At 49.5% G+C, this 12,197-nt stretch overlaps 1 protein-coding gene across 1 annotated transcript in view; it reads left to right on the forward strand.

Moving 5' to 3' along the window:
* LOC146196197 (anticoagulant protein rhipilin-2-like) overlaps window positions 1–12,197 on the forward strand; it is an 89,579-nt gene that overhangs the window by 27,206 nt on the left and 50,176 nt on the right. The gene's annotated exons all lie outside the window — the stretch shown is intronic.

A 12,197-nucleotide genomic window follows, 5' to 3' on the forward strand; every position in this document is an offset into this window, starting at 1 on the left:
CAAGCTTGACTCTTAAGTATCTGATTTGAGCAAAATGTAAGGGTTTCTTTTTGTTAACCTTTAATATAAGAACAGGAGGGACTCGAAAACAATCCCAGAGATAACAACATAATGGGTCCTCTTCAATTTTGCCTTCTCTCATCTTCGCTTTGTATTTCTCGCACAACCTTACTCAAGTGGTTTTTTTTTGCGTTTTGGCGTTTGCAGCGATTCAGGTCGACCGGTGTATCGTACACCGGCGTTTTTACGCAGCATGTTAAAAACAGTGACGTGTCGCAACCCATGAACATACGCATCTAATATTCTCTTGGTTGGCATTGTGTTAAGTCTAAATTAAATCATCGCTGATGCAACAAACGTGCAGATAGGTCTGTATCCCAGTTTGTTATAGCAGTTCGAGTTATGAAATTAACGTCAAACGGAAACTTGTTTACTAATCAATATGTGCCGCAATTTTACTCAGCTTTCTGAAGTGGTCTTTTTTGCACAAATTGATAGCATTCAAAAAACGAAATTTGCGAACCTGAGGTAAACCATGGCAATTAGTCTCACGCTAGCGTTTAAAATGGCGAAGTAATCGCAAATCAAACGCGACAGGGCTCAGGCTTTGCCTTGATTAACCAAAGGAGTGCAAAACCCATAACAGCGTGAGTGTTGCTGAATTAGGTTAGATATCTCATGGTATTCGTATAAGCTGTTGTGCGTCGTCCGACAGTGGCAAAGAGCGCTTCGTGAACTATACGGTTGTCTGTATTCGATTTTTTTAAAGTGTGCAGCACGAACACAAGGGCGTTCACTGGTGTATTTGACTTTCAGCCAAAAGATGCTGTTGAAGACGGCTCCGGAAACTTCAATCCTCTTCATCAGTTGCGAGTTTTACACCTCGCCTAAGGACGTCGTAGGGGATGGCGTTGGAAATTTTTAGCATCCGAGTTCAAGGTCATTTGGGCGTTTATGCGTGAGCCGATAGAAGCCGTAGTGCAGGGCTCCAGAAATTTAGACCACCTGGGTTTCTGAACGCGCACTGACCACGTGACTAAACGAGAGACTTAACTGCCTCATTGGAGCTTCGTTGCTCAGTATGAATTAAGTACTTGTCGGTCTGAATTCGTCAATACTCCGACGCAAGCTTCAAACTGATCTGCAGCCATGCCTAACGATCTTTAACCTAGGTAAATCTCAGTTTTTTTTTTTTTTTTCATTGTGAGCTTATACCCTTCATTGCACATACCCGCATCCTGCTAAAGGCATACGTATAGCAAAATAGCGAAATTAGGGCAGACGTTTTCTGATAGAGGTGATGGCATTGAAGGGAAGTCTAGCCTGTGTTATATCAAAGTCATTGGCTGAAAAGGTAGGAAAGTCATAGAACAATTGGCGGATGGAGTCGATAGCATTTACCACCATCACCATCACGAGCAATCGAAGCGGCTGGAAGTGCGCTGTCTGCTGTGCGGATCAATGGGGCAAAGTGGCCGCCGGAGCGATTAAAGTTGTGCAGAGAGCGCTGCAATTGTGAGCCATGCTGGCAATCGCAGTGGCCGCCGAAGCGATTAAAGTTGTGCAGAGAACGCTGAAATTGTGAGCCATGCTGGCGATCGCTCGCAGCGATGAGGAAACGCTCGAAGTATTTGCTTCTGGATTTCGTTTCGTGTGTTGTTTTTTGCCGTGTCACGTTGTTTTGTGATCGTGTCATGGTGCAACTAGAGTCACATGTAATTTTCAGAGTACCGCGAAGGATTATCGCGTGCTGGCAACCATGACCGGTGCGGCCATGAAGCTCGAAATACTCGATGCGTACCTCTCGCGCGGCTGTATTCAAGTCAAACACAGATGGCATTTTGAAATCAGCATGGAAATTTGCCTGTGCGTTGTCTTGAAGAACACCGTAGCTACTTTAGAAATAGTAGAATTTGCGAACTGTGAACGATAAGGTTGTATGGAAGGCTGGGCGGGTCTGCACGCGAATCATTGCAGTCCTGCCAAAGAGGTCTATCGAATTATGAACTTGCTATTATGTTGTGATTTTCGTGGTATTGTAATTACTCGCACTTTCTTGTCTTCCTCGATTACCGCCATAAATGACCACATTGAATGATGTTCTATGGCGATGCAGATTCCAACTTACTGTATGTCATCGGATATACGCACGCGCGATTTGACGCAAGCTCACTCGTGTTTGCACGTTAAGCATCTTTATTGACGCAATCAAAAGCAGTATCGTCAATCATTATCACCCATCGCTAAGCATTCTTACTCATTTCCAGTCAGTTGCTCTAATTCAAGTCGCCTATTGACATATTGGTCGTTCCGTTGCAATGATGAGTCATGCCTAGTCATTGTAAACATTATCACTCATCGCTAAGTAATACTCGTTTCCAGTGAGTTTTGGCCGTTCAAATCGTCGCTTGAAATATTTGTCCTTCCCCAGTCATGATGAGTAATGCCTAGTCATCGTAGTCTCTACCAGGGGCGTAGCCAGGGGGGGGGGGGGGGGGGTGGGCTTATGGGTCTTCAGCCCCCCCCCCCCTCCAAAATGTTTTCATGCTGTCGTGCACCGCCGACCAAAACAACCACTAACACTGGAAAGCGTTTCGTAGCAACGCCCATGCAGCTGGAGTCACATAAATCAAGGAGCCACTTCCGAGCACAAAGTTTCATTGGCGTTTGGATGGCGAGAGGACTCATCCGCATCAACTCGCGGGGGCCGCGAAGGGGGGTGGACCAAACAGGTCAGCGTCGAAGCCAGGTTTCCATTCCCCTTCAGTGTTTCAAAAGCGGCATTTCCCTCGCCTTCGACTCCCCGCTTGCTGAAAATTCCTGTCTCTCTCCTACTGCCCTCAGCCCCTCTTGACTGCTGCGTGTTTCTTTTGGTGCTTTTTTTTCTCGTGCCTTCTTCGGGTCCTCCCCGTGCTGAAGCAGCTCTTTATGGTACTCCCTCGTCTTTCTCCCCGTACACTACGCTCTCTCCGTGGTTGCGCTTTTTGTTTGTGGTCGTTTTTCCGTTTACGCGCTCGTTCCTACGCGCAAAAGAGGAGCCGAACGCTGGCCCAGGGTTGTTTTGGTATCTTTATTGCACCTCGTGTTTGCCCTATGCCGCTGCGCAGGAAAGACAGGGTTCTCTACGCGCAGCTCCGTTTCAATTCCAGCCGAGGCCCGCGCATATTCTCCAGCAGTTTAAAACAGTAACGGACCTAGCGGACGGACACCGGTGAGCGACCGCGACCAAAGACATCGAAGCGGCGCCGATGGCGGTGGAGTGACCCTTTGTCTCCTGTTGCAATGCCCCCCCCCCCCCTCGCCTCCTTTCGCGACGGAGACTAGCTGCCCTTTCAGACCTTAATCCCTCTTGGCGCCCACGGTAGCGACAACGGAAACCTGACCTATTGTTCAAAGGTTCGGAGGCGCGTCGCCGATCAGCACTGACCCTGCTCGCCGACTTCTCGAGGCAGGCGGGTGACCTGAAAAGTAACGCCGGGGAAATTACCTCTGCGAACGGACGACTTCTTCGTCTGCGTTGCCTTGGTGAAGGATTTCCACCGCCAGCATGCACAAGATTGTCATCGACATCGGAGAAGCCAGCCCTCGCCACCGAAAAATGTGCAAGGAGGCTCAAGCACCCCTCTCTGCAGTGGGCAGCATCTCAAGTTTTTGCTTGTGACCCGCTGATTGGACTGTGCAGATTGAACTTTGTTTCCCAGCTAGGGAAGTGGGGATAACCGACCATATTTGAACGACGGAAATTGTTTCCGCCGAGAGCTCCTTTTTCGTCTTTCAACTTGTACATATTTTATCATATAACAGTTGTATAAAGCTTTTCTTCGCCTCTACTCCCTGGCTGCTCCTGTTCCTTCTCCGTCTCGGCTCACCATGGTTCCACTGCGGTGAACTATAGGCCCGCGAACCTCGATTACATCTTCTACTTCACCTCGAAGCCCATCTCTTCTCATCGTCACTCCGCAGCAGCAGCCTTCCGAGCCAGAACCCGGGATCATCGGCCCGATGAGAGACATCCCAGGCGAACCAACGGCGCCCCCCTTCAACAGCACGCAGTGAGGTCGAATGAGACGAAGCGCCGTGGTCATTCACTTCTGCCATTTAACACAAAAGAATATCAACATCTTTTTCACCTGTACTGAAGTGTCCATGACAAGACACTGAAGCCAGCAATGTAGCTGCGTTGTTATTTATTTTTTCTACTTTGACTTCTATGCGAGAGGACACATTGATACCTCTTCTCGATTTTCTGGTTCTTGCTACCCGGGGGCTGGCAAGGCCAGCCAGAGCGCATGCGTTTTTATTAACTTGCCCCGACCACCGGAAGGCGCATTTCGGTGCGCGTTCGCTTTCTCTGGCTTAGTGGATTCTGCCTGGCAGCCATTTGAAGGCTTTCTGGCATTGCCGCTAGCGTTGAGGCAAGTGGCAGCACGAAAGTAGCTGCTGCTGCGTCCAAGCTTGCTCACCCGTGCGTTTAACAGCGAGTGTCCGCTGTCATGGAATGAGATATGCTCGTGCGCGCATGCTGCCATGCTTGTTGAGTTAGCTCTCCAATGTGTTGCTATCGCGTTCATTGCTTCGCCTTTCCGGGGAAATTGTGAGTGTTTTTCAAAACATGCCCCACTACCTTTGAAACCACACCGTTTGGCCATTAAGTCATTTATTTATAAAGTAGGCAAATAATTTTGATACCTACTTCATTTATTTATTATAAAAAAGACTGACAGCTTCAGAAATCTAAATGCTACTCATGACTGGCTGAGAGGGATCACGTCACTCCTCTTACTGCTGCTGTAGCAGACACTCGATTGAATTTGCGCGTTTCGAAAGCTAATAGTCGTTTTAAGTCTGTAGGTTCGGTTGATAACGAGTGCGAGCATTGCAGTTTTCAATCTTGCATCGTTGCTGAGGTTGCTCAAGTTTAAGGTGGTGCCCCGATCCTTTATTGATCTGAATTCGGAAGTACACGACAGACCCCCTCGGAAGCTCCCATTGCTACCCGAAAATCAAGCTCAAGGAATCTTCCTTATTCAAGATTTGAATGGGCAGAGAAGCGAGTGGCACTTCTCATGAGTGCAGCAGAGATATCAGCTAGCAAGATTTCGTCCTTGGAGTTCGCGTAAAAACAGTTAGATGTGCAGCGGAAGAAGTAACGGCACGCTCGTTTTAATTTTGGCTTATCACTTATAAAGTTAACGAAGATCCATTGCTGGGAACATAGAAAAATGCTGTTTTTGCAAAGCAGTACTCTTACAGAACAAGGAAGGATCGTGCGAAAGACAGGTCTCGTTCTTCTAAATGGAGGCGTTGACACGGAAGTTCAGTGGCGTGAACTAAAGATTCTGCAGCCACGGGCAGTTGTATGCATGATGACTAGTATGAGGCCGCGTCTGCAGTTCTGATGTTTTTCAAATGACAGAGTGCATAAATAAGTGGGAAATAGAGCATTAATTGCTATCGTATGCTGAGGCATGTGTCAGCAAAGCTATTCTACGCGGGAAAACCAAATATGTGCACCCGAAGCATGACTGCCAATGACGGTAGTCAGTGCGCAAGAATTCGCTGCGTGGGAAGCATTTTTTGTACACCTGCTATGAAAATTAGCTTTGGGTTAGTTTGTGGTTAAACCTAGAGTTACGCGAGAGCTATATCTGCATGGCTACGCTTAGGTTCGGCTTGAAAGTAAAGACGTGGCTTTTGCACATAGTAGTTTACTCTATTCCAGCTTTATACCATAGGGGAATCACTTCACGTATGAGCAGCCCTTGCTTCTCGTCGTTGATCATTCTCGTTCGAGCGTAGAAGACCTTTAGTGGTATGACATCGTCTATACGTCGAACTCCAGGGCACACCGCCGTCAAAACGTTCGAACCTTCTTTCCTAGCAGATCGCTGTTCTCGTTCACCTCCACCAACTACCGAATTATCTGTCTTCTTCCTTTTCATCTTCTTCGTCTTCCATGGTGCTACGGTAACACGATGCCGCGCCCACAGCTTGAAAACCTACCGCAGAGTAGCCGTTGCTTCAAAACTAAACCCCGTCTTCCCCACACTCTTACTTGTCTGTTCTGTTATGTTCAAGGGAGCAGGTGCACGGCATCACTTACGCCGGGCTATTTGAAGGCGGTCAACATCGGTCAGGCGCCTGGTAGCTCAGCTTTCTAGGGGTCATGACAGATAACAATTGAGCATAAGCTGATCATTGCATTTCATTCTACACACGTTAAATTATAAATCCTCGAAATTTGAGGTCATTCGGTGACTTAGATAATTTTAAATGATATTTTATTGATATCGAAATCAGCTTTCTGGTCTGGAAACCATTGGCCGATGACGCCACAACGAGATACCATTCCCATGTCGTCTGTTATTCGCGGTGTCGGCTGCACTCTTGCATGCATGCAGTGGATGGCGGTCACTCAGAGCTTCTTTTTTTTTGTCTTCAGCAAAAATTGTTTTCTCGCATTCTCTTTTATTTTTCTTCGAGAGGCCTCCCCTATAATATGGCCCCGCCGGGGTGGCGCAGTGGTTACGGCGCTCGACTACTGTTCCCAAGGATGCGGGATCGAATCTCGGCCTCGGCGGCCGCTTTTCGATGGAGGCGAAAAGCAAGGCGCCCGTGTGCTGTGAGATGTCAGTGCGCGTTAAAGAACCCCAGGTGGTCGAAATTTCCGGAGTCCTCCACTACGGCGTCTCTCATAGCCTGAGTCGCTTTGGGACGTTAAACCCCACAAACCAACCAACCAATCCATTATAATATAGAGCCTTAGTGATCCTCGGAATTCTCTTGGGCTTCGTCTAGACATAGTCTTGGAGGCTGAAATCGACGGGATTTTGATGTATTATTTAGGCATATAATCAGAAGCATATTATTCTTACATTATGAGAGTTAGCTTAATTTAGCAACAAGCGCTCCCGCACATGTCCACTTTTTGCGCCGTGTACGTGCGCCGCGAAAGGGGGGGAGGGGTGAGCGTTGTGTTGCTGATTTCTGAGATATTTCTCGTCGCACTTTCGGTCCAAAAACTAAAACGAAAGCTTATACAAGCAAACGATGACGCAACAGCATACCTTGCGAAATTAAAGGGGCAGACATTACTTTTGAACGAAGCGGTGCACCTTTTGACTTGTTGTTATGTTCATGTGCTAGTCAGATTTAGTTATCGTCGGCTGGTGAAGCATCTCTGCAAAACTATGTTCAGTCTGCCCAGGGCCAGAGCATGAAAGCATGTTCCGCTGCTGCCGCTTCAGTCCCGCCATCGCAAAACGCAAAACAACTCCAATGCATTGCATTGCCCGCAACGACGAAGAGCCTCCCATCCGCCGCCGTCTCCCTCTCGCCTCCCTCGCAGCCGTGCGCCCGACTGCGAACGAATGCCGAGCCTAACCTTGCGTTCTTCTAGTGCTTGTGCGGCAAATGACTCGTGACTGCTTCACTGTAAATATACACCGTTTAGTATTTCGTGTGTGAGCCCTAAAATTCTGCAGGAATGCGCCGATGCTCAAATTACAACTGCCCCCCCCCCCCCCCCTGCTAGGTGTTTGTTTACCTAGCTTTCGTAATGACTGGATGTATGCTGCTATAGTTAGTACGTCATAAAATGCAAACTGAGTTAGCAACACCAAACCCGTCCACTTCATTTCTCACCAATTGCACCTTTATTTGTTCACAAACTACAACTGCACTGTAAAATGCACCGTGGATGCTGCGTCCCTGCCTGAGCCGGGTACCCACAAGCGCCGCCGACAGCTGCCAGTTGCGCTCGCCATATAGGGTCACATCGACGCTTTCCGCTCAATGTGCAATCGCGCTTTGTGATGTAAGCAGTCGTCGATTTGGGGTCACTACTGCCAGAACTACATTCGGTGGCCACATTAAACCGCTAAAGCTTGTCAATGCGTGCTCCGTAATCGCCGAAACTCTAGACCCAACTCCGCGTACTTGCGCTAGGCCTACCTGTTGCAGAACGGGCTGTCAGTTCGGCGCCGACTAACATTTCTGGCCAAGGTTATTGCTGATGAGACTGGGGAATATATAAAGGGTATCGAATTGCTTTTTTTGTTAACACTCGGTTAAGCTACAGAGAGAGAGAGCAGCTGTTCAGGCCGTTCACTCATCGGATGTCAGTTTCTTACTTCGCTTCCGATCCGACGAAAACAGATTGGGCGACCGTCCGCTGATCAGTTCTAACGGTGTCGCGGGGCCAAAACCTCGCATTAAGGGGGTAGACGACCCTTGGTCGTATTGGTGTCGTCGCCGGCGCAATGCGATAGATCAATGCTTCGATAAGCTAAGAACCCTAACGACTTTTTTTTGGTTGACCCTAACTACTTAACACCGCAGCCCACTGACTGTGGCCGTGCCCTAATTATGCTGAAGAAAAGACTCCTTATACTTTGTATCGCTTTTGTGTGGTAACATCTTCATCAAGCACTTCTACATGAAGGACGACCACTATGCCAATCCCAGGTAACACAAAGTGGCCTATGAAGGCGCTAATTTTTGCGACAAGAGCCCACATTTACGTTGCGGCAGCAATCATTCTTAACATTTGTGACGAACATACGGAAGCTCTAGTTTCTATCCTCAACAAGGCAAATGTGGGACCCGCAGTGGTTTTGTGGGCAGCCCCAACTGGGCTGGGTGTTTTTTTTTTAACCTAGAGATTTCAAATTCCCCACAAGGAACCAATTGTGGTATCATGCGGGCATGCCCGCCTTCCAGCCTCATTACGGCCGATGTGGGACCTAACGCGGTTTTGTGTGAGCAGCGTTTCCGTCTAGCCTCATTACGGCCGATGTGGGACCTACTGCGGATTTGTGTGGGCAGGCCCAATTGTGCCAGGTGTTGTTTTTCTGCCTTTTACTGTTTAACTGTTTCAACTGTGTTTCAACTGTTTTTCAGCCCACTTGATGTTGCACGTGACTTGAAATTCCCCACAAGGGGCCGATTTTGGTCTCATGCAGGCACGCCCGCCTTCCAGCCCCATTACGGCCTATGTGGGACCTAAAGCCGTTTAGCTAAGGTTGCCTCATTTGGCCTTCATGAGGGTGTGCCAAACTGATCTCTTATTCATATTCCGCCTACCCTCAAGTAATCTACAAGGGGCCGAATGGGGCCGCATGTGGGCATGCCCGTTTTCTTGCCCCACTGCGGCCGATGTAGGCCCCACAGAGATTTAATGTGGGAAGCGTCATTTCGGATCTATGAGGGCTTCCCCATAAAGAGCTCACATTTAGGTTGGATTGCGGTCAAATATCCGACAAGGGCCCCTTGTGGTCTGGATGCAGGAACGTTCTCTGCATGAGTCCGAGCAATGTCGCTTTGGAACCTATGCAGCAGGAACAGGGGCAAGCCAAAAGGGGCGTGTCTACTCTTGCCCTATCGGGAACCGATGCAGGTTTTATGATGGTTGCTTCAGCCACACTTGCCTACATCGGACCTACTGGGGCTCCACATTCTGTGATACCTGGGATCGTCCAGAACAAAATGAGACCTGTCTTTTGATACTGCTGCCTTCATTGCAGACGAAGCTCTGCCACGTATTCTTTTCTGACGTGACGCGAGCATTTCAAAATAGCGGTCGCTCTAGGTGGGATCAGCTTCCAAATTGCTATTTATGTCACATTGTCTTGTAATATGCGCCGCGACTGTGCGAGTAGAATCACAGACCTATATATTATTCATGTAAGCATAAAACGGTAATACATCGAATAACCCTGTCATCGTCCCTTTAATTCTTTATAATTGTGATTCACTGGCAGCTGACTGATTGTTGGTTGGTTTGTGGGGTTTAACGTCCCAAAGCGACTCGGGCTATGAGAGATGCCGTAGTGGATGAGTCTGCAAATTTCAACCACCTGGGATTTTTTAACGTGCACTGACATCGCACAGCACACGGACGCCACTCCGTTTCGCCTCCAACGAAACGCAGTCGCCGAGGCCGGTATTCGATACCGGTTCCTTGGGCACAGTAGTCGAGCGCCGTAACCATTTCGCCCCCCCCCCCCCCCCCCCGGTGGGGCGCTGACTGATTGTGTGGAAGCCTCAGTTCCTTCCATAATGAGAACAATAACTCTGCCCAGTACGCGTCCTCATCCAAGTATACATATCTGCCGGGCCCAAACTTCGGCAGCTAGGTGAGTCGATGAAGTGCTGTCTTGCGGAATAAATAGGCTATAATACCGAAAATTATGCTTTAATGGACGAAAACTGAGGTGCAAATAAATTATGAATGCATCATTAGCGGCGCAACTGAAGTGCATAGGAAATAATTGCAGTATCAGTCTGCCATGACATTTGAATAAGCGCTACCCCTATGCCACTCCGCCATAGAACGCCGGTGAACTTTGATGCGTTCAGCAGGACGCTGATTGTGTTCGATGCAACGACCGGTCGCCCGCAGCCAAACCTATCGCTCGACATTCGGTTCACCAGCCTTGAACCCCTCTAATTAAGCCAGCTGACAAGGCCGAACATAAACCGGCTTAGGGTTGGCTGACATTACGTTTGGCTGGAGTTGCCAACTCGGGTTGCTCCGTTCATATGAGTTGGTGATATCAGAATCAGCCTACTAGAGCCCTTTGCATTCACGTTACCCCTAGGACACGCAGTTTCGTCTATACTGATTGGTTAAAGTGGGACTTTACATGAGGGTTGGTAGCTTACGCTATCGCGTCATAAATGCTGAGTTCGGCCACAGGAATAGCCAGGCAAAAGAAGCTTTCGCTTTTATTCATGTTTACATAGAGCTAAACCAGCGCTAACATTTGTTGCGCTTCTTTGCTTGTTGGATGTCTGTAGGTGACTTTTAATGTTTCACTCCTTTGCGCCATGGCACCTTGATTCAGTCTTAGATTAAACTTCGGTGCCTGTGAAAGAAAAATCTTAAGAATGAACTCATTCTTGCTGGTCACCACGCTCTACCTCCCGTATGATTATTCGTGGCAAGTATTCGCTATTGTTAATATTTAATAAATTCACAGGTGGCAGCCGAAACGTGATATCGTGTCAAATGTTACAACACTATGTTGTGGGGGTTCTTATTAAGCCGTCGAGCCTCTTCTGAGGTCTAGGCCGCAAACACAGAGCTCCCGCGATCACACACCACGTGCAGCCGTTCTCACGGCCGCAAAGTAGTAATGCAAAATACGACACAACACAGAACAGGACTTTGCCCGGAACCAGATGTTTATTGGGTCTTCCCAAAAAGAACGCTGGTGAAGGTCTTGCTGGAGACCCTATCCTTTTGGATGGGGCCTGACACTTCGAAGGGCAAGATGGCGACAACAAAGAAGTATAGCGGGGAGGTATTTACCTTGCGTCCTTCCGTTGTCGCGGCTCGCTGTCGTCTCTCCTCGGCGGTAGCCGGTTCCCGCCGATCTCGGCGCATCTTGCCCTTTGTCCTTTTTCGGCCAATGAGCGTCGCGTCTGCGACGCCTAGCGGTGCGCTCCTGCGCCCGGCGAGGGAAGAGGGAAACGCGGCGCTACCGAGCAACCCGTTTGGGTTACTCAACCCCGGAAGAGAAGGAATACTTTTGTCCCCTTCATCCTCCGCGGCGCGCGGCGCTTCGGAGGGATGCGTGGTTCTCCACGATCGCTACACTCCTCCTCCCTAAAGACCGAACGTCGCCTGATTTCAGGCGACGGTAGGCCGGCAACGACTTCCTTGCCGCCTTGTCTTGCATCCAACGCTCCAACGCCGCTGTCCGGGTGGCTAGTTGGGATGGTAGTCCGGTCTTCCGTAGACTTCTTCACTGCGCAGGTGTAAGCGCCGCCACGGCGGTTTCGCGACGTCCAGTGCCTGGAGGGTTGGTTGCGCCGTAATCTTTCAGTTCGCTGCTGCACCGCTACTCTGTCTGCCGTGAGCACGAATTAAGTCCTTTGCCTCGCAGCTTCCGATGATCACATGGCACCGCTCGTCGGTACGCCGACCGCATGGAAATGCTGTCACACAGCTGCGACGACCGCAGTCACACCCACACGCGCGCACGCACACACGCCACTTGCCGGAAACACGGCGGCGATACCGAAGCGCTTATCTCGAGAAGTGTCCCTCCATGGCGATCCGGCGCTGAGAGGCAGCACTGCAGCCGGCAGCTGCTGCTCCTACAGCCGTCCAGAACCGTCGCCGGGCGCTGCTTCCTGACGGCTGGGCGGCGGCGACTTGGGTTGTGGCACGGCCGGTCTCGAGGGAGTGC

The sequence above is a fragment of the Amblyomma maculatum genome, chromosome 3 (assembly GCF_055883805.1).
Source record: "Amblyomma maculatum isolate TAMU_Amacu chromosome 3, ASM5588380v1, whole genome shotgun sequence".
NCBI lineage: Eukaryota > Metazoa > Arthropoda > Arachnida > Ixodida > Ixodidae > Amblyomma > Amblyomma maculatum.